Source organism: Coccinella septempunctata, chromosome 9 (genome assembly GCF_907165205.1).
Source record: "Coccinella septempunctata chromosome 9, icCocSept1.1, whole genome shotgun sequence".
Classification (NCBI taxonomy): domain Eukaryota; kingdom Metazoa; phylum Arthropoda; class Insecta; order Coleoptera; family Coccinellidae; genus Coccinella; species Coccinella septempunctata.
This window is the reverse complement of record NC_058197.1, coordinates 14,461,305-14,482,605: the sequence shown is the minus strand read 5'-3', so window position 1 is coordinate 14,482,605 and position 21,301 is coordinate 14,461,305. Positions and strand designations below refer to the sequence as shown.

At 42.4% G+C, this 21,301-nt stretch overlaps 1 protein-coding gene and 3 non-coding genes across 5 annotated transcripts in view; all 4 read left to right on the top strand.

The window, feature by feature from the left end:
• Positions 1-21,301, top strand: part of LOC123320528 (nuclear pore complex protein Nup88) — a 146,121-nt gene that overhangs the window by 33,068 nt on the left and 91,752 nt on the right. The gene's annotated exons all lie outside the window — the stretch shown is intronic.
• Trnap-ugg lies at positions 13,161-13,232 on the top strand. The gene has a single exon. It is a non-coding gene; the product is annotated as a tRNA-Pro (tRNA).
• On the top strand, positions 13,324-13,395 carry Trnap-ugg. Its single transcript has one exon. It is a non-coding gene; the product is annotated as a tRNA-Pro (tRNA).
• Trnap-ugg lies at positions 13,487-13,558 on the top strand. The gene has a single exon. It is a non-coding gene; the product is annotated as a tRNA-Pro (tRNA).

The window sequence follows — 21,301 nt, the reverse complement described above, 5'->3', positions numbered from 1 at the left end:
ATCTTCGACGGTTTTCCCGCGAGAAACAAGAAAAAAACGAACGCGAACGGCGGAGGGGCACATTTAATCAAGATTTTCCGAACCGAGATAAACCCCCGAGACGGCGGAAAACCAATGACGTATTGCGGAAAAAGCGCGATTTCCCCAACTAACAAATTGCACTTTTAAAATCCACCATCTACATCCGGACTATTAATAATTCGAACAAATGGATCATAAAAACTTGATTTATGCGCGCGGGCCCGTCCGAAAAAATAGGAAAAATGCGCCAGGAGGGCCCCGCGGCGTATACGCCAATATCTCTACCCCCCGAACATTAAAATTAAGTTAAGTAGGGGGTGGGGGGGGACGCGAGGGGCGAAATATCGAAATTATAATGATTACGGCAAGACATCGCCCGTCTAATGTCTCCCGTTCGGAAGGAGCGCGCTTTTTATGGCCGTATTTTTTATCGGAGTGGAAAATTGAATGGCTTTTTAAAAATTGGCTGCGGGGCGGAAAACTGGTTTCGATCTCGTAATGGGCTAGATATGGAATGGCGGAAATGAGAGACCTCGGACGCAGGACTCTTCGTTTTGTCGTTTTTTCATTTCTTCGCTGGATATTGTCCGATGAAATTTCGGTATTTATTACAAGAAAAGTTGCGCTTTTAGAATATATAGCACATTCAGATCTACGATGATTTTTCTGGGACATTTGCTCGACCAAAGTTGACGATCGAAAAATTCCCAAAAAGATGGGGTCGGTTAAAAAATCGTCAAGACCGAACGGTTGCACCGAGGTCGATGAAATTTCGAAATTCATAACTAGAAGAGCTGCTCTTTCAGTACATGTATCTCATTTAGATCTACGATGATTTTTCTGGGAGATACATCCGCCGAAAATTGTCCTGAAAAAAGCCGGAAAAAGATGGGGTCAGTTAAAAATTCGTCAAGACCGAACGGTTGCGCTGAGGTCGATGAAATTTCGATATTCACCACTAGAAGAGTTGATTTTTCAGTATATGTATCAAATTTGGATGTACACATATTTTTCTGGGACATACGCTTGACCAAAGTTGACCATCGAAAAATTCCCAAAAAGATGGGGTCAGTTAAAAAATCGTCAAGAACGAACGGTTTCACCGAGGTCGATGAAATTTCGAAATTCATCACTAGAAGAGCTGCTCTTTCAGAATATGTATCATATTTAGATCTGCGATTATTTTTCTGGAAGATACATTCGCCGAAAATTGTCCTTCTTAAAAGCCGGAAAAAGATGAGGTCCGTTAAAAATTCGTCAAGACCGAACGGTTGCACCGAGGTCGATGAAATTTCGATATTCATCACTAGAAGAGTTGCTTTTTCAGAATATGTATCAAATTTGGATGTACAGTAAATTTTCTGGGAGATACGCGTGTCGAAAGTTAACCTTCGAAATATTTTATGTGTGTAACAATCAGTTGGAAACACTTGAATTACAAAGTTGCAATTATGAAGATATCAAGCTAAATTTCGGCAGCGTTATGCGACTTCATGATGTCCAGAAACCTAGTGATTTTGGTTGAAATCGGAAGAACGGTTTTTGTGTTATTCCAATTTTTCGAAAAAATTGTTGTGGGCACGCCTGTGTTCGCAATTTTGAATCTATCGATGTGAAATTTTGCACGTTGGGGCTAATCTGAGGCGTAACGAATCGAATCTATTCAGCCTCTTTCAATTCTTCTTCAAATGTTCAAATCTTTTCATCGCAAATGAAATCGCAAGGCAACCACATCCCATATGAAAGCGGTAATTATCGACGAAAACTCGATTTTTCAATTCTTCATTTCGTTTTTGGTGTTTTCCTCTTGAATTTGAAATAGATGACACCATTTTCACAAAATGAGCTCTCAAACCACGTCACGGGTTTCGCTATCACAATAGCATCTTCAGGTGGGTGAAGGTAAACTCATTTCAAGTTCCTCTTGGTCGAAGACAGTGTATTGAATCTACAATACTGGCTGAAAATAATTTCTAGCATTCAAGATTTGACGTTTATTAACCCCTTTAAACCACGAATAAGCGTGCTTAAATGCACTTTTATCATAATATCAACCATATATAGTTACGATTAAATACAAAATCTCAACCTCAGTTTTTCCACTCTTCACTGCAATAATCAACCGTTATCAACATTTCCCATTTCTTCGGAAAGCAGCATAACACCAAACCTACAACGAAACAACCCCTTCATACGAAACGGGTATTTCCAAATCTCAGCATCCACTCCTCGTCCCAGACGAAGAAAGGATCGGTCCCCGAGTTTCTTGTCAATATTTGAGACCAATTTCGGTAATGGCACATTACGACGATTGACTGAGGGTTGTACAAACCTTCGTCAACCCCTTTCTTTCCTTGTTGTTTGAATTGCGATTTTAATTTGACTAATACGTCGTCTTCAGTCTCGTTCGGTAGGGGCCAGATAAGGTGGAAAAGGGTTAGATTCGTTTGTCGACGATCCAAAGGAGCTGATTCCTTGTCGCATGTCTTTACACTGATACGGCACGTTAGAAGGGGAGGCTTCTTTCTTGTTCGGGGTTTTTTAAGTCCTGGTCACATGTTTCGAGTTAAATACAGCATTTACTAGTACTAGCATTGGAGGCTTGATAATCTCGGAGTTGTCGACTTCTGAAACTTGATTGTCTCAATATTTCGATAAATTCTGCTCGAATTGGATGGAAAATCGTGATCGCATGGCTAAAAAGTAAAAGAAGAAATGTCTCTGAAGCTCAAATATCACGAGAACTCAAAACTTTATTATAGAACCTAAGCTGTGTTGCGCAGAGAAGCTGCAAAGCTGTTTCCCTTTAACCTTTTCCATTTGATGCGTAGGAAAGTAGTAAAATACTGATGATTGCATGTGTATTAAATTACTTGAGATCGAATAACATAATGGAGCATTGTAGGACAAACTATATGATAGATTAAGCCCTAACTCTCAGTGAGTTCAATTTGAAATTCCAACGAAAGTCACCACCCAGATTGAAGGGTGTCCTTACGTCGATCAAAAACGTACCGACGTTTCCCGAAAGAGCACCTCATGCATTACTCGTCTGAAAAACGTCTTGGAACACACCCGCCTAAAAAACCCCCATAAATCAACCCTTTTCGTCCACCTCGCTAGCCGCGCCACGCGAGCAACAGGTGTCCGATATTTCACCGCGATGCACCCTTCAATCGACGACGCGTACGCCCCGTCACGGGTATCGGCGTACGTGTGTCGCCCGCCCCCGCAGCCCCCGGCCGGCGTCGACCGTGATTTCAACCCCCGATGGCTGCGTAACCCCCTTTCGAAGGTCGCCGATCGACGGTATGTGGGTCACGGGGCGAGCCCTGACCCACATACGGCCGGTGCGGACGCGTTTATCGGATATTGGAATGCAGTTAGGGGTGGAGATGAAGGGTGGTCGGTTCATTGAGGGCTCCGGGGTTCAAGGTCGCATCGAAACGTTCATTGATCGGTTCGTTTCGGGCCTCGTATGAATGGATGGGGTTGGAGGGGTGGTTTTTCGCTTTGTTTTTTTTTTCAGGAAAGAATGTTCGGAGTATGAATGTTCCCAAACGGTTGGGGGTAGTTGGATTGAAGACTAACAGAATCCCAAGAGGTCTACCTTGAATTTCAAGTCGTCACCAATAACCATCCCCTCCCTAACTCAATCGTCGGAAGGGTTGTTCGGAATACCCAGCGATTTCTATGCAAATTGTTTCCCGGCACTTTTGATTATTCCATTTCTGATAGGGCCGATCTAGTATCTTCGGGATTGCTTCGGATATCTTTTATTGTACTGTTGGGTCGACGCGCTATTGTTTCGGGGGTTCGGAAAACAAAGGGGGACCCTCTCCCTCGACCTACCTTCCCCAGCCCCCCCGGCCCCGCTCTGATTGTACGAATAATTTGTCGTGACAGATCGTGGTTTTTTAATATCTGGAGAGAGTGTTTCGGTTCCGGCTGGAGTTTTTCTGGCCCATTGTTCGCCTGTCGACGGTTACAAGTCGATGATTTTTCTCCGGTTCGGTGGTGAGATTGACGTTTTGTTCTCGATTGAAATTCGGAATTCGCTCGTGAAGGGGGGCGACTTGTAGATGTTGCATTAATTGAGTGCTCGAAAACTGAGGTTGATAATTGAGAGGAAGAACAATTTTTCCGCTCTTTGCATCCCCCTAACGTTGGTGTGCACAACCCCTTGATTTTGAATAGGGATGAGGGGTGTTGCGATACCTCATGTTGAAGATCTTCTCCTGAAACTCATTTTTCGTGAACATGTTCTTGTTGTACTGTTTCCTTTGACCCTTGGGTGACTGGGAACCCAGATTGAAGAAAAGATCAAGTTATTCCTGCCTATTTCGTTAGATTTTTTCGCACTTCCATAAGATATAAGAGCTCAGGGTCACGTATCTGAAACCTTTCTTCTAGGTTTATGTCATCTTTCAGGTATTTCTCACTGAAAGACTCTTGGATAAGAGCCCAAAGATTCCATTCCATTCCATTGCTGTATAGTTGCGACTGTGTGCCTTCCTGTGACTAAAGAGACCCATCCGTGACCTGCAGATCCTTCCACACTCAGGGCATGGATAGTCACCAACCAGATCTGGCCGCCGCTGTATCCTTCTCGAGTCTCCATTATAATTGTTGACCAAAGACCTCCACTGTGACCTGTCTAACGCTAGTTGTTCCCAGTTATGATTGACATTAACTAATTTTAGGGATTGATGTAGTGTATCCTTAAACCGCTTATACTGGCCTCCTGGTTTCCGGGCTCCCTCACTGAATTCGCCATATAGAGCTATTTTGGGGAGTCTTGTGTCTTGCATCCTCAGAATGTGGCCGCTCCATCTGAGTCGGGCCTTCGTTATTTGAGTCTCAATTGTTGTACAACTCGCCCGTTGCAAGACATCTGCATTCGAAACTTTGTGAAACCATCTGATGTGCATTATCTGTCTTAGATGACGTTGTTGCGTTTGTTCAAGCTGTTTAATATGTCGCCAGTAGGGCGTCCAGCTTTCGGTTCCGTAAAGAAGCGTTGGGAGGACCACTGCTTTGTAAACAGCTGTCAGCTGTCAGCCCAAAGATAGTGAACATCTGGTGTCGGCCACGATTACTATAACCCCAATCATTGTCGTCGTTTTTGAAGCATCTGTTGACTATTTAATGCTATTTCTCTGGGATGTTTAAGTCGTGCATCCTCTTTCTAATCTTTCTAAGACAGTGGCCTCAAACTGACTCTGTAGAATCTAAGAAAGTATTCTCCACCTGCCTTATATCCTTCCTCGAAAAATTGGGACAGTATGGAGAAATTTAGCTCATATAAACTGCTCAGATGTGATCAGACAGTTCGACCAACACCTAAACGAACCGCTGGATGTTCAAGGAACCTTTCATTTGATACTTTCGACCTCCAACCGACCAGAAAAGCGAAACAATCATCCATAAAACACCAGACATCTCAGTCTCCCTTAATTCCTCCCCCCAGTGCACCCGTACGATTCAAAGGCCGCCAAATCAACCTTCCCAAATTCCTGAAGATTACCTCACCCCAAGGAAAACGTCCACAATAAAGCGATATTGCGTCGCGTAACATATTTAATTAACTCCGACCCGAAACTAGGACCGCAGAATCAATTCATCAACCTACCCCGACCCGGACATTAGATTAAGGCCGTATGAACGCAGCAGCAGCAGAAGAAGAATAAGAAAAACCGGAACCGTATAAATAAACGGACACTTTTATGGATGCGAAGCAATTTGGACGGTACGTCGGCTTTATTTGGCCAATAGTTGATGATCCGAGGCCTGATGGGGGGCATCTTCCGGTCGAACGGGGGGAGGGGGTGGCGAGCTGTGGAAATTAAGGGAATTTTCTGCTGGACGCATCCATCTTCGGGATGGAAAGGGAAAGCTGAATGCCGCTGGAGATGGTATCGAGATGTCGTTTGTCTTCGGATTAATGTTGTTGCTTATGATGAGTAATGGGTGTGGAGGGTGATATTGAGGGTGGGCCTTGTCCGATGAGTTATCTGTCTAGACGACATCTGCCGGGAGAAGCATTAATTATAATCTACGTAAATGATTCGTGTCTATATTGGTTGACCAAGAAAAAGCTCACAAATCATCTCGCATGAAGAAAAGTTGGTTTTCGACCTTTTCTTTGGTATCGGGTTGAAGATAATTTCTGCTTTACGCAGAATTATTATTAATAACCGTTACTTTTGAAAAGAAAATGCAGGAGACCTCATTTGTTCAAATGAAACTATCGAAACTTAATTATTCGATGTTACAATATTTATAAGGAAAGAAGTTTCTTTGTGAGCCAATTTTAAGGATGGCTTTCTCTACCTGTTAAGAATGGCCTTATGCAACATGACCAGGTCGACAACATCGACTGAAATATGCCTTGATAATACAGGACAACAAATGCATTATCTTGTTGAGATAGACGAAGATGGCTGTTCATGAAGTCTGCGACGAACGAGTAAGGTCGTAAAATTTTATGGGATTTTAATGGCCGGTTGCAGTTGGAGCTCGCCAGTAAGTACGCGCCTGTTGATCGATAGCTGTTATTTTATAAACAAGCTAATCGGACATTGTTCTCCTCATTGTCTTGTATGCACTGTTGCCTAATCGTAAACTCCGCACAAAGCGATTTAAATCTTAAAACCCCATATTTGAAGGATGATTTTGCATAGTTTCCTCGATGAATTTGAAAAAATCATGAATTAAACTCATACTTATTCAGTTTAAACTTGCATATGCTGTGATAACCCAAATTGAGGAGAATTCCCCATTGGCAATGGCGGTTTCAATAACTCCTCGATATGGTTAGGGGTGTGAAACACTTGAGGAGCCACTTCCGACTGACCCCTTGTAGAAGCAGCGCTAAAAAATCGAGGAAGTGAGTCGACCGACTGGGGTCAGTCCCTTTAAACTACTCGAAAGGGTGTTAAACAACTACAGTCCCAAGGGTGAGCAACAAGTGTCCCATATTTCACAAGGAATCCTGAGAATATGTCCAAGGAAGTGGAGAAAGGTGGACAAGGTCAAGAGGGCGGATGATAAGTTCAACAGTCATTTTAAACCCTCAATATATCCTTACGGTGTAGTACAACAATATTCCCTATCTAATATACAGGGTGAATCTTTGACTCATAGTACGAAAATGTGGGGTTATGACGCTTGTCAAAACATTTTTGGGTCTTAAATCAACGCTATGTTGCCCGTTCTACGTAAAAGTTTTTGTTATTACGTATTTTATCACAATGTCGAAACTCTTCGGAAAATATGTGACGAACATAATTGAAGTTTATACAAACTGATTGAAGGCATACCAAATCCAGTTATTTCCATGGAAAATACAAGAGATCAGTGTAATATCATAATATGCACTAGCTTGAGGAGAGTTAATGTTCGTTATCTTCTTTGACTAATGTTTGAATACGTTACATCAGTTGTAGATTTCAAAAATATTCACACGAAGATGAAATGCATATGATGCAGTGGTTGGGAATGGGTATCTCACGAAGGAATTAACAGATAATTACAAGAATGTTAAATTCTACAACAAAAAACATCTTGCATCAATATAAGTAAAAGGAATTAAAGGAAGTTTCAAGTCAAGATGAACTCCACCTTTGGACAAAAATTTCACTTGAATAAACAATTAACAGGACAACTGGCGCATATTTGTGGCTGTTGATCTTAATACATTGATATAATAATAATAATTAGGGATTTATTGGTACTTTAAGACATTTACAATGTATAGCACAAATCAAATGAAAAAAAGAAGAATCAATTTTCGGGAACTTATTCTACGATGACATTCATCGAAAATCCCATAGTAAACTTTTCGAATGAATTCACTTAAACATAAGATTCTCAAATGCCACCACTTTTTTGGTTCTCCCAATAGAAGGAAATACTTTGTCATCCCCTTTATTCACAATCGTTTTGATTGTGGAAATATTAAGCTGAAATATAAGTCGTTTAGATTCAGATCAAACATTATATAAATTCCCTTGAATTGAATATGTTCGCTACCGTCTGACGTATTGTGGATTTTAGAATATCAGGGTATAACTATTTGAATGAGCGGACCTGAGTTCTAAATAGCACTTCCTGAAACCCTGTCTCTTTTTTCAATCACTTTCGGCATTTTCGCAATAAAAATTGATAATAGTTGTGGCAACGGCGTTATGACATTAACGACATTTCATGAGTGCCAACCTAACTTCGTTCTAGTTACAAAAACTTGAGAAAATTATTTCATGGCCAACCGACTGCTAAAATAAATGTGAAAAGAGTATAGGTACCTATTATTCAAAAAAAGGTGAAATATTTTAGAAACTCGCATATTATCGCTATGGTCTACGTTTGCACGTAGAACGAACTACGTAGTTGCAGAAATTGCATGTCCTATTTTGTACACCTATACAAACTCAATAATACCAAAGATACAGATATCAAAGACTCACCTGAACCTCCTGTTGTCACCATTACCACTCAATCCATGAAGACGTTTGAGTGCAAGTACCTTCGAAAAGAAATTTTAATCGGTTAATATTAGGATAAATATAAGAAGGAAAATTTGAGAAATAAACCATATTAATGTAGTATATTCATAAAATAAAGCATGAAAAATTTTATAGCGTAAAAAAATTCGATGGGTCATCTATTGATACTTCAATCTAACGAAATAAAATCTATTTTCATTCTTCAGCAGTCGCTGGAAGCATAATAATCGAGATGGTTTGACCCCTCCTTCCTGTTTTCAAGAAACAATCCACTGACCACCCTCCTAATTGATTCATAACAGCCAGTCCATCGGGGCTTTATCATGTAACACCCTCAACGTCTACAAGTCCACCCCTATCTCTGGTCATTACCCGGTTATTATGGAGAGATTAACCTGCCGGTTATCTGAGGACGGAATCGCCAAAACAAACCCTTAACGCTGTCGTACAAGAACTACGCAGGCCTTCGGGGGTCTAAGGGTGTTGTGGTCAGTTACAGGAAAGGAAAGGGTGTGAAAACATCCGCATTACGTGGGTCCGATCAACAGGTCTTGGGGCATACTTGAGAAATGCATAATTGGCTTGGGGTAGTCAGCAATAATGACCCTTTGTTGAGATAAGTTGTAGAGGATGAGTAGGAGACAGATAATTTTACAGTTGGTTTGGCCTGAAGCCAATGTCTTCGATCAGATCCGTGACTTTTCCTTCGACATTGATGGATATTTATCTTTTTCGAATACGAGACTTATAAAGAATGTTTTGTGCGTGAATAAGCAGATTAAATTCTAATGCTACTCATTATATTATTTCCGCTGAACAAGAATAGGACGCGAAGAAGGCGTATCAATGCGGAGTTGTCCGTTTTACCATAAACCAGTTATGCTGACCCACTTTGATCGGAAGAAGAAATATAGTATTTCACATGAGGTTGGCAACCTTGCCTGTTATAAATAGCGATCCACTTTCACTCGACGATGAATCTGTTACATCATTATAGCCTAGTTAAGACTGCGAAAATAAACTTTAATGAATATTATTGCCAGTGCGGCTTAATGGTCTAGGGGTATGATTCTCGCTTTGGGTGCGAGAGGTCCCGGGTTCAAATCCCGGTTGAGCCCATATTTTTACTTCTGCAGCTTGCTTTCGTACTTTGATCGACTGGTGAAAGTACCAGTACCAATGGAAATTCTCTGTTTACTCTCTCGATCCGGCTCAATGGTCTAGGGGTATGATTCTCGCTTTGGGTGCGAGAGGTCCCGGGTTCAAATCCCGGTTGAGCCCATATTTTTACTTCTGCAGCTTGCTTTCGTACTTTGATCGACTGGTGAAAGTACCAGTACCAATGGAAATTCTCTGTTTACTCTGTCGATCCGGCTCAATGGTCTAGGGGTATGATTCTCGCTTTGGGTGCGAGAGGTCCCGGGTTCAAATCCCGGTTGAGCCCATATTTTTACTTCTGCAGCTTGTTTTCGTACTTTGATCGCCTGGTGAAAGTACCAGTACCAATGGAAATTCTCTGTTTACTCTCTCGATCCGGCTCAATGGTCTAGGGGTATGATTCTCGCTTTGGGTGCGAGAGGTCCCGGGTTCAAATCCCGGTTGAGCCCATATTTTTACTTCTGCAGCTTGCTTTCGTACTTTGATCGACTGGTGAAAGTACCAGTACCAATGGAAATTCTCTGTTTACTCTCTCGATCCGGCTCAATGGTCTAGGGGTATGATTCTCGCTTTGGGTGCGAGAGGTCCCGGGTTCAAATCCCGGTTGAGCCCATATTTTTACTTCTGCAGCTTGCTTTCGTACTTTGATCGACTGGTGAAAGTACCAGTACCAATGGAAATTCTCTGTTTACTCTCTCGATCCGGCTCAATGGTCTAGGGGTATGATTCTCGCTTTGGGTGCGAGAGGTCCCGGGTTCAAATCCCGGTTGAGCCCATATTTTTACTTCTGCAGCTTGTTTTCGTACTTTGATCGGCTGGTGAAAGTACCAGTACCAATGGAAATTCTCTGATAACTCTTTCAATCAGGCTCAATGGTCTAGGGGTATGATTCTCGCTTTGGGTGCGAGAGGTCCCGGGTTCAAATCCCGGTTGAGCCCATATTTTTACTTCTGCAGCTTGTTTTCGTACTTTGATCGACTGGTGAAAGTACCAGTACCAATGGAAATTCTCTGTTTACTCTCTCGATCCGGCTCAATGGTCTAGGGGTATGATTCTCGCTTTGGGTGCGAGAGGTCCCGGGTTCAAATCCCGGTTGAGCCCATATTTTTACTTCTGCAGCTTGCTTTCGTACTTTGATCGACTGGTGAAAGTACCAGTACCAATGGAAATTCTCTGTTTACTCTCTCGATCCGGCTCAATGGTCTAGGGGTATGATTCTCGCTTTGGGTGCGAGAGGTCCCGGGTTCAAATCCCGGTTGAGCCCATATTTTTACTTCTGCAGCTTGTTTTCGTACTTTGATCGGCTGGTGAAAGTACCAGTACCAATGGAAATTCTCTGATAACTCTTTCAATCAGGCTCAATGGTCTAGGGGTATGATTCTCGCTTTGGGTGCGAGAGGTCCCGGGTTCAAATCCCGGTTGAGCCCATATTTTTACTTCTCCAGCTTGCTTTCGTACTTTGATCGGCTGGTGAAAGTACCAGTACCAATGGAAATTCTCTGATAACACTTTCAATCAGGCTCAATGGTCTAGGGGTATGATTCTCGCTTTGGGTGCGAGAGGTCCCGGGTTCAAATCCCGGTTGAGCCCATATTTTTACTTCTTCAGCTAGCTTCAGTACTTTGATCGACTGGTGAAAGTACCAGTACCAATGGAAATTCTCTGATAACTCTTTCAATCAGGCTCAATGGTCTAGGGGTATGATTCTCGCTTTGGGTGCGAGAGGTCCCGGGTTCAAATCCCGGTTGAGCCCATATTTTTACTTCTGCAGCTTGCTTTCGTACTTTGATCGACTATTGAAAGTACCAGTACCAATGGAAATTCTCTGATAACTCTTTCAATCCGGCTCAATGGTCTAGGGGTATGATTCTCGCTTTGGGTGCGAGAGGTCCCGGGTTCAAATCCCAGTTGAGCCCATATTTTTACTTCTGCAGCTTGCTTTCGTACTTTGATCGGCTGGTGAAAGTACTAGTACCAATGGAAATTCTCTGATAACTCTTTCAATCCGGCTCAATGGTCTAGGGGTATGATTCTCGCTTTGGGTGCGAGAGGTCCCGGGTTCAAATCCCGGTTGAGCCCATATTTTTACTTCTCCAGCTTGCTTTCGTACTTTGATCGCCTGGTGAAAGTACCAGTACCAATGGAAATTCTCTGATAACTCTTTCAATCAGGCTCAATGGTCTAGGGGTATGATTCTCGCTTTGGGTGCGAGAGGTCCCGGGTTCAAATCCCGGTTGAGCCCATATTTTTATTTCTCCAGCTTGCTTTCGTACTTTGATCGCCTGGTGAAAGTACCAGTACCAATGGAAATTCTCTGATAACTCTATCAATCAGGCTCAATGGTCTAGGGGTATGATTCTCGCTTTGGGTGCGAGAGGTCCCGGGTTCAAATCCCGGTTGAGCCCATATTTTTAATTCTCCAGCTTGCTTTCGTACTTTGATCGCCTGGTGAAAGTACCAGTACCAATGGAAATTCACTGATAACTCTTTCAATCAGGCTCAATGGTCTAGGGGTATGATTCTCGCTTTGGGTGCGAGAGGTCCCGGGTTCAAATCCCGGTTGAGCCCATATTTTTATTTCTCCAGCTTGCTTTCGTACTTTGATCGCCTGGTGAAAGTACCAGTACCAATGGAAATTCACTGTTAACTCTTTCAATCAGGCTCAATGGTCTAGGGGTATGATTCTCGCTTTGGGTGCGAGAGGTCCCGGGTTCAAATCCCGGTTGAGCCCATATTTTTACTTCTCCAGCTTGCTTTCGTACTTTGATCGCCTGGTGAAAGTACCAGTACCAATGGAAATTCTCTGATAACTCTTTCAATCAGGCTCAATGGTCTAGGGGTATGATTCTCGCTTTGGGTGCGAGAGGTCCCGGGTTCAAATCCCGGTTGAGCCCATATTTTTATTTCTCCAGCTTGCTTTCGTACTTTGATCGCCTGGTGAAAGTACCAGTACCAATGGAAATTCTCTGATAACTCTATCAATCAGGCTCAATGGTCTAGGGGTATGATTCTCGCTTTGGGTGCGAGAGGTCCCGGGTTCAAATCCCGTTTGAGCCCATATTTTTAATTCTCCAGCTTGCTTTCGTACTTTGATCGCCTGGTGAAAGTACCAGTACCAATGGAAATTCACTGATAACTCTTTCAATCAGGCTCAATGGTCTAGGGGTATGATTCTCGCTTTGGGTGCGAGAGGTCCCGGGTTCAAATCCCGGTTGAGCCCATATTTTTATTTCTCCAGCTTGCTTTCGTACTTTGATCGCCTGGTGAAAGTACCAGTACCAATGGAAATTCACTGTTAACTCTTTCAATCAGGCTCAATGGTCTAGGGGTATGATTCTCGCTTTGGGTGCGAGAGGTCCCGGGTTCAAATCCCGGTTGAGCCCATATTTTTACTTCTCCAGCTTGCTTTCGTACTTTGATCGCCTGGTGAAAGTACCAGTACCAATGGAAATTCACTGATAACTCTTTCAATCAGGCTCAATGGTCTAGGGGTATGATTCTCGCTTTGGGTGCGAGAGGTCCCGGGTTCAAATCCCGGTTGAGCCCATATTTTTATTTCTCCAGCTTGCTTTCGTACTTTGATCGCCTGGTGAAAGTACCAGTACCAATGGAAATTCACTGTTAACTCTTTCAATCAGGCTCAATGGTCTAGGGGTATGATTCTCGCTTTGGGTGCGAGAGGTCCCGGGTTCAAATCCCGGTTGAGCCCATATTTTTACTTCTCCAGCTTGCTTTCGTACTTTGATCGACTGGTGAAAGTACCAGTACCAATGGAAATTCACTGTTAACTCTTTCAATCAGGCTCAATGGTCTAGGGGTATGATTCTCGCTTTGGGTGCGAGAGGTCCCGGGTTCAAATCCCGGTTGAGCCCATATTTTTACTTCTCCAGTAAGTTCTCGTGCTTTGATCGGCTGGTGGAAGTACAAGTACCAATAGATATTCTCTGTTAACTCTTTCAAGCAGGCTCAATGGTCTAGGGCTTATGATTGATTTGATATGGGGCAAAAATTAGGGTTCAAATTCCAGTTCAGCCTATATTTCCTTCTCTATAATAAATTGCTCTCATATCTTAATCGTGAAGTATTGGTACTGCAACCATCGGATTCGGTGTACTCACCTTCAATATCACTCGAACAGTTCGCAGATTATTATGAATATAGTGAAGTAAAGCTATTCATAAAAATCAAACATTGAATACACCCTGTCTTGAACCTTTGAGCTCATCTTTTGTTGTGGATAATCGAATTATAATTCTGGTACCATGGTTATCTTGTCTTCATTTGGCTCAACATGATGATGTACACTTTGTACTTAAATTTCATTGAATGAAATATTATCAGGTGTTAGGTTTTCCATGTACAGGTGCATTCAATAATAGAATTATGCATTATTATCAGATATTAATCGAATATTTTGGCAGTATCTCTCATATGTCCCTTTCTTATCTCTTCAAAGCGTAATGTATCCCAAATTATTATTATTTACTAAAGGAAAAATAATAAATTCACATTCAATACTGTATCCTGAAGCCAAGGAGTCACGCAAAAAGTCACCTCCCACAACGAATGTCATAAGCATTTTCCGTTATATGCACATCATTATCAAGATACCTTCGCAAACAGACTATGATCGAAACAAACGACTCACGGGCTAACCCCCGGGCGCCATATCCGCCTTATTAATACCGCGACCCCAAAACAAGACCACGCATCGATAATAGATAGCAATTTTTCCGTACCGACAATTTTCCGCCAGAACGAACCACCCCCTCGGGGGGCGATACCCACCCCCTAAGCCCCCGCGATCCGCCCGCATCCGTCGGATTTCTTTTTCAATCGAAAATCTCGCGGGTCTCGCAACTTTCCGCGCTCCGCTTGTTTTTATTGAAAAATTATTCAATTATAAAGTTTCGAAGCAGATTGAAAATCACGCGGCTCAACGCACCGTCGAATTTTGAGGTTATAGTTTGTGACGGCGGCGGGCAAAGGGGGGCGCTCCGCACACCTGCGGAAGCGGAAACGGTTTCATCGGCGGATTCGAGGAGAGATTTGTGGGTAGTAGTAAGGGTCATCGCCTTCTAGAAGGGTAAGAGCTATTGATACTGGTCGAAGGATTTATGGGGCTACTTATTATGGTAATTGACAGTCGAAGAGTTTGTTTTCTGCGCTGCTAGGCGACGACAGCAAGCGGGACAAAAACTGGAGTTAGGCAACCTAACATTCACGACTAAACAAACATGCTGTCAAATCCATTAACCGATTCAATAGATCCAATTTCTCACGAAAATAAAATATCACAATGAATAAAAAGAAGGAATGTTCATAGGAGATGAGGCTACAGGTGAGTATTCATGAACATTCTCTCTGTAGGCGATTCAGAAGAAAGATATATTGGGCAGGTATAACAAGCCTATTGTAGGCTGTGTAGAGTGCCGGCTTCCGCGACCGTTCGACCGCCGTTGAGTCCCAGAAGGGCTTGGGGTTCCCACCGTATTTTGAGAAAGAGAGAGAGACAGAGAAACTATCTTTTCATCTTTGTCAAGTGTATCAATGATAACAATGAACAGGGTGTATTTAAAGGTGAGGCTTTTTTCAACAGAAGGTAGAGTCTAGTGGTCAAAATGAAGCGTGTCACCAAAAATCACCTATACAAAACTTTGAAAATGACACAGTTGAAAAAAAATTGAAAATTATTACTGAAATAGATCCTAATACGACCCTAGAACGTTTGATACCTGAATTATCGCAAAGCAGTGGGAAAAAACTTATCTCGACCATGTGGTTTCGTTTAGGATATTGGCTCGTTCGATATTTACGTGGTAATGAAAATGGAAACTTAGGATTGACGAATTGTTCTCATTATTTTTCAGTAACTTTCACGATTTTATGAAATGGCACATTTTGATACCAACTGGCAGAAGAGACTTAGGACACAACTGTTAAAAATAGAATAATACTTCTCTCCAATAAAATTCGTCTAAATTATTCACAAATTTTTTCGCAATGGGCATCACAATCTTCTTGTTCGAACATTCCAACAATCGTCGTATAAACGGGATGAATTGGGGAAACATCATAGCACTTTTTCAACATAACTAGCATAAGCATTTTCAAGAAACTTCCTCGATTTTCTAAGTTTTTTTCTGACCCTTAATTGCTCGTAACAACACTTATGATTTTCTCACAAGTGAGCTGATGTATCTAATCCGATGAAATTTTGTCGAACTTCTAGTGGTTGTATCTCAGCCATCTTGGATATTTTATATAGACAATTTTTGGTTAAACGACTTATTTTGGTGAGTTTTACCTTCTGTCGAAAAGAAAGCTTCGCCCTTGAAATCACGCTGTCTGTATATATGTTGATAAGACGAAAACAATACCATTCGGAGATTTGCTGCTTAGTCTATCTGTTAATTCGGTCTTGAGATTGCGGAAGACGCCAAATCACCACCCACTCTAACCCCCCCCCCCCCCGCAAACAAAACATCATTTATGTCACGCTGTGATTTTCCAATCTGCACCGCCCGCCGTGTCGCGCCCAAGAAAGACGAATTTCTAATTTATCCGCAAACCGCTCGGCGGCCCCCTCTACCGGATCATAATTAATACAAAATAATCAAATTACAATTTTCACCCATTCGTTACGCGACAACTACCGGCGCGCGGCATCTTTGTTCTTGCAAATAAGAAGCGAGCTTTGAAATTCTCCTCGGCGGCGATCGAGTCACCTGCGTTGTCGCCTTTGTTTTTACTCCGCCATTTTAATTGAAATCGTTTGTCGGCGGGCCGCTTCGCGTTTGTTTGTTTCCCTACGGATTGAGGTTATGTATTGTTTCCGTTTGATGGAATTCGTACAATCGCCTTCAATTATTTCGATTGTGGCGCGAAACAAACGGGTTTAATGCGTGAGGGGTGGAGGGCGGTTTGGGGGTGGTTGCTAGAGATATTTGGCGGGGGTTGTAGCTGGATGTAAGGGCCATAACATTCGGTTTTGTATAACAAGAACGCCACCAAAGAAAACGCCTGCAGTTCTTTCAGACCAAATGAGTAAATTAGTTCGACTTACTTTTTGTCTGGACAAGAAGTCATCCACAAGGTTTACTGAAGGATCAAAGTCAGAGAGTGGTATCGGCATTGGCGTATATGGACCTAAACTAAGTGTCTCTGAAGCCCTGGGAAGTGAACCCTCTATTTTACAGACCGAGACACTGGCTGTTTATGTTTGCGCTCAGGGGTGTCTTAAAATGAACCTCAAAGGGGCGCATATCTATGTCACCACGATCAGCCAGCCCATGCTGAGGTCCCTGGAATCACATTGCCAGGGATCTATGCTGACATGCTGAGTGTCATAATACAATAAAGTGACTCTACTGTGGGTATCAGGGCATTGTGGTGTTGAAGGAAATGATAAAGTCGATGAACTTGGAAAAAGAGCATCCAGGTTAACACCTGCTGGACCTGAGCCTTTCTGTGGGCTTCGAAAATACTAATATGAGACAGTGGTCCAACAATGGGAGTTTCACAACACAATAACCCTCTGAAGAAACACTCCTGGACATACTCAGTCAAAGACTCTTGTGATGAGCTGAGCTTCGGGTGATGGTGGGACTGCTGACCGGGCACTGTCGGTACAAATATCATTTGTACCGTATGGGAAAGTCAGCAGATGAGGGTTGCAGGCTGTGTATATCAGAAGCAGAAACAGCTGAACACATAGTATTCCAGTGTCCAGAGCTGGCTGGCCTAAGAACCATTCATATGTTGAAACCGGTCCTGGATACTCACAAGGTAATTGCCAAGGCCCCTAAGGATGTCGTCGGTTTTGTCAACAACATTGACAACCTCCTTGGGTTCCCATGAATGAGTAGGTTAGAGAACAAAAGATCTACATGGTCGCAGTTCCCGAAAGACTAACACTAATAATAATAGTGCGATCTACAGAATGGCAATTGAAAATGAAGCAACTCTTAGGTCGGCAGAATCGAATTGTATAACACTCGGAAACGTCAATTTCTCATTCCAGGGGGACAACATCTAAGATCAAATTCGAAACCGTTCGCTTCAACCGTGTTATCACCCCAAGCCCTATATTTTGAATAGGGTAGTTGAGGTAAGTGATATCTCATTCGAAAGTCCTTTCTATTCTAAGTAAAGCATATTTATTTTTTTTTTTTACTAAATTCATTGTTTTCTGAGATATTTCAATTTAAATCGACGTGTCCGAGTGTTTTTATATAATTCTTCTGCTGACCTTCAAACCTACAGGGGGTTTTTCAGAAGCCCAACCTGTATAAACGTCGACGTTAGATCCGCAAACCTGACGTCATAAAACACGTCATAGGTGTCGGCAATTCATATAATTTGAATGGGAACCGAATCCATCTTCTTCAACTGATCTCGAGCGCCCCCTTAATACGATCTCGATCTCAATAACAACAGGTCCTTAAGCTATTTCTTCGCTCAAAAATCATCACCATTACCGAGAGCGGACGCTGACAAACGACCCCCGATTCACACAACTTCACGTGCAATTACCGTCCGAGGAATCTGAATACGACAAACAATGCCCGGTTTCCTATAAAATCCTGTAGCGTGTCCGCCGCGCGCGCCCCCGTCCGTCCAATACCCCGCGGGGCACAAAAGATGACAAATCTCGTCATTAGGAAAGTGTCGCCGTTCGCATATCGTGTTCCGTAGAAATCGGGTACTTTGTCATACGACGAAGGACGTAATGTACGACCGAAAATTGCATCTTTGTCACTTTCGTGACTTGATCGGAGTTCAGGATGGAGGGGAAAGGGGTGGATGGGGTATGGTCCAGGTTGATAAGGACGAGAGAGAGGGATTGAAAGGGTGAAAACTTTGTAGATTCAGCTTCTCCCTCTGTGTATTACCAGAAATGTCATAATGCAACTGTCAATTGGCAATAAGGTGACTTTTATATGAGTTCCAGGGCATTGTTACAGGAAAATGCCAAACAACTTGAGCAAAGGGTATCAAGGTTAACACCTGGTGAACCTGAACCTTTTTGTGGGCTTGGGAAAGACCGATAAACAGCAGCAGTGTAACAATGGGAGGTGAAAAATAGAAAAGCCCTCCAGAGGAAAGAACCTGGACAAAACACTCGTGGTGCTTTCACAACCAACAACCGAAAGCTTCTGCAGCTACCACGAGCTGAATACAGCTCTTAGAGTATCTTAACAAGGACAATGGCGTGATAGTGGTCTGTTTATGAGACACGCGAGGGCTCTGAAGATGGTGGAGGATGGCAATGCATCCCTTCTCCAAGAGAGGACCGAGCTGGCACCAGCTTCTGCTTTGAGGAACTCTTCATGGTAATCGTTGAAAGAGATCTATAGTCTACAACAAACAAGTCCCACTTGGTTCACTAATGGAATTTTAATCTCGAAGGTCGAACCAAACCTCAGAGAATCATATTCAATGATAATAAGGAACTATATGGAAAATAACGCCAATGAAGCCTCAGTGACGGACGATAGCTGTGCGACACATGAAAACATCCAGCACATCACCAAGCTATGCCTGATGTTCGAAGGCACGGAATACAAGAATATTTCACATCAAGAATTGGAAATGAAATAGAAACTTTCTAGGACAACAGAGCTCCTATCCAGATTCTTTATGGAAAATGATTATCACAACCTTAACTATGATTACACAGTCCTCACAGACCTCATATTGCACAATAAAGGCGTGAATAGAGCACTATTAATCGACATGGCGATTTCAAACAAATAACAACAACCCACTAGATAGGCACATGGAGATGATTTCGAAGCAAAAAGAACTCGAGGAACAAACCAGTTAACAGATATCAAGACCAGGCATATTGTCATCTCACCTGCAGGCCTGATACCGAAGAAAATTTGAAGAAACTTCAAATGGACGAAAACAAGAAGTTCGAGGCGATTAGGAATCCAACCAAGAGGCCGAGAAGGACCCACATCAGGGATCCTAGGAGCAGCAAGGACTAGACCACCACCATGAGCCCGAAAACCAGGAAAGGGCTCCAACAGAGCTCAATCCATTTGATATCTGGAATAAATTAATGTTCTTCTGGAGAATGTGACAATATCAAGGCTAAAGTTACAATCTGTTGATTCGTAATTGGTCTCAACAAAGTCGATATTGAAATCCAACACAAGGAATAGAATTCGAATTTGTTGCCTTTCAATTATAAAAAAGAAGAGTGCTAATAAACAGTATTCTGTATTGAAAGTGCGTTTTCAGCGCCATCATCTCTGCAGTGAAGAAACGAAAAAAACAAGGATTCCACCTGATGAAAATTGCAGGTCCCTTCTGTTACACGTTATAATGAAGGTTAAATACGTGGTGGGGATTCCTCTAGCTCTTTGTAATGCTCTTTTTCTATTGGGTATTATGTAAATGAGGCTATCCATGGAAATTTTAGGAATGTTTTGATAAATGTCCCTCATAGCATAGGCGAGCTGTTGTAATGTCTGTGGTGGGACAGGTAAGCGGTGTAATTGCTGTGACATTACAGACCAGACTTGTTCAATACAATTTTGGAGATGCAGCAGCAAATCAATTGCATTTCTAAGCTGTCGTTGACAAGTCTAACCCGATTTGTACGGTAGGTCCAACAATGATTCGTAATTGGTCTCAACAAAGTCGATATTGAAATCCAACACAAGGAATAGAATTCGAATTTGTTGCCCTTCAATTATAAAATAGAAGAGTGCTAATAAACAGTATTCTGTATTGAAAGTGCGTTTTCAGCGCCATCTCATTGTCAAATGTGGTGAACAGAGGCCAAATTTAGTCGGTTTTTAGTACTAGAGATGTAAGGGCGTTTCCTATCTTTCTACTCTATAATCTTCGAGTTTGGACCTGACAACTTTGTTAGGCTTTCATGAAACGATAGACTTTAGGTGGTAAAAGTGTGTATTTTCCTCACAGCGTTGCCAAATGAGGTGTAATGCACGACAAGTAGGTCCGATATTCATCATTGTATAATTCCCTTTGTGGAACATCGTTGAGTCGATGTTTTGTCTCCTTAGGGTGATAAGTCTATAGAATTCACCCTTGTCAGGAGCTGGGGAAATAACCAGAGTTGTAAATTCCAGAAGAATCGAACCCCCAGTCAACACAATGGCATAAAAATGAAAAGGGCATGTATACATAATTGAGTTAATTTTCTCGACTTCGTTCATTCGAGTCCCAGACTTCGAGCTGGTTAGACGTGTTCTAGTGTACAGTGTGACCATCAGTGTGACCATCGAGTGTGCTCAGTAGAATTCTTTGAGATTTGTCGAAATCGTGCCTAAACGAAATCTCAAACCGCGAAAAAGTGGAAAAGTGAAAGAAAAACAATATGAATCTTTCGGAGGAAGATTTTTTATCGAACATTAGTGTCAAATCTAAAAATATAATGAAACAAATAAATAGTGAAACTAAAGAAAACACCCCACCGAAAAGACGAGGAAAAAATCCCACAGAAGAATCCGATTCATCAGGTGATGAAGAACCTGCGAGAAATTCAAAAAGATCCCGTATCCACGACTCGGATAACCCTAGCTTCACCCACCCGGTAGCTATAAAAAAATCATTAAACCGCACACCATACGAGGTGA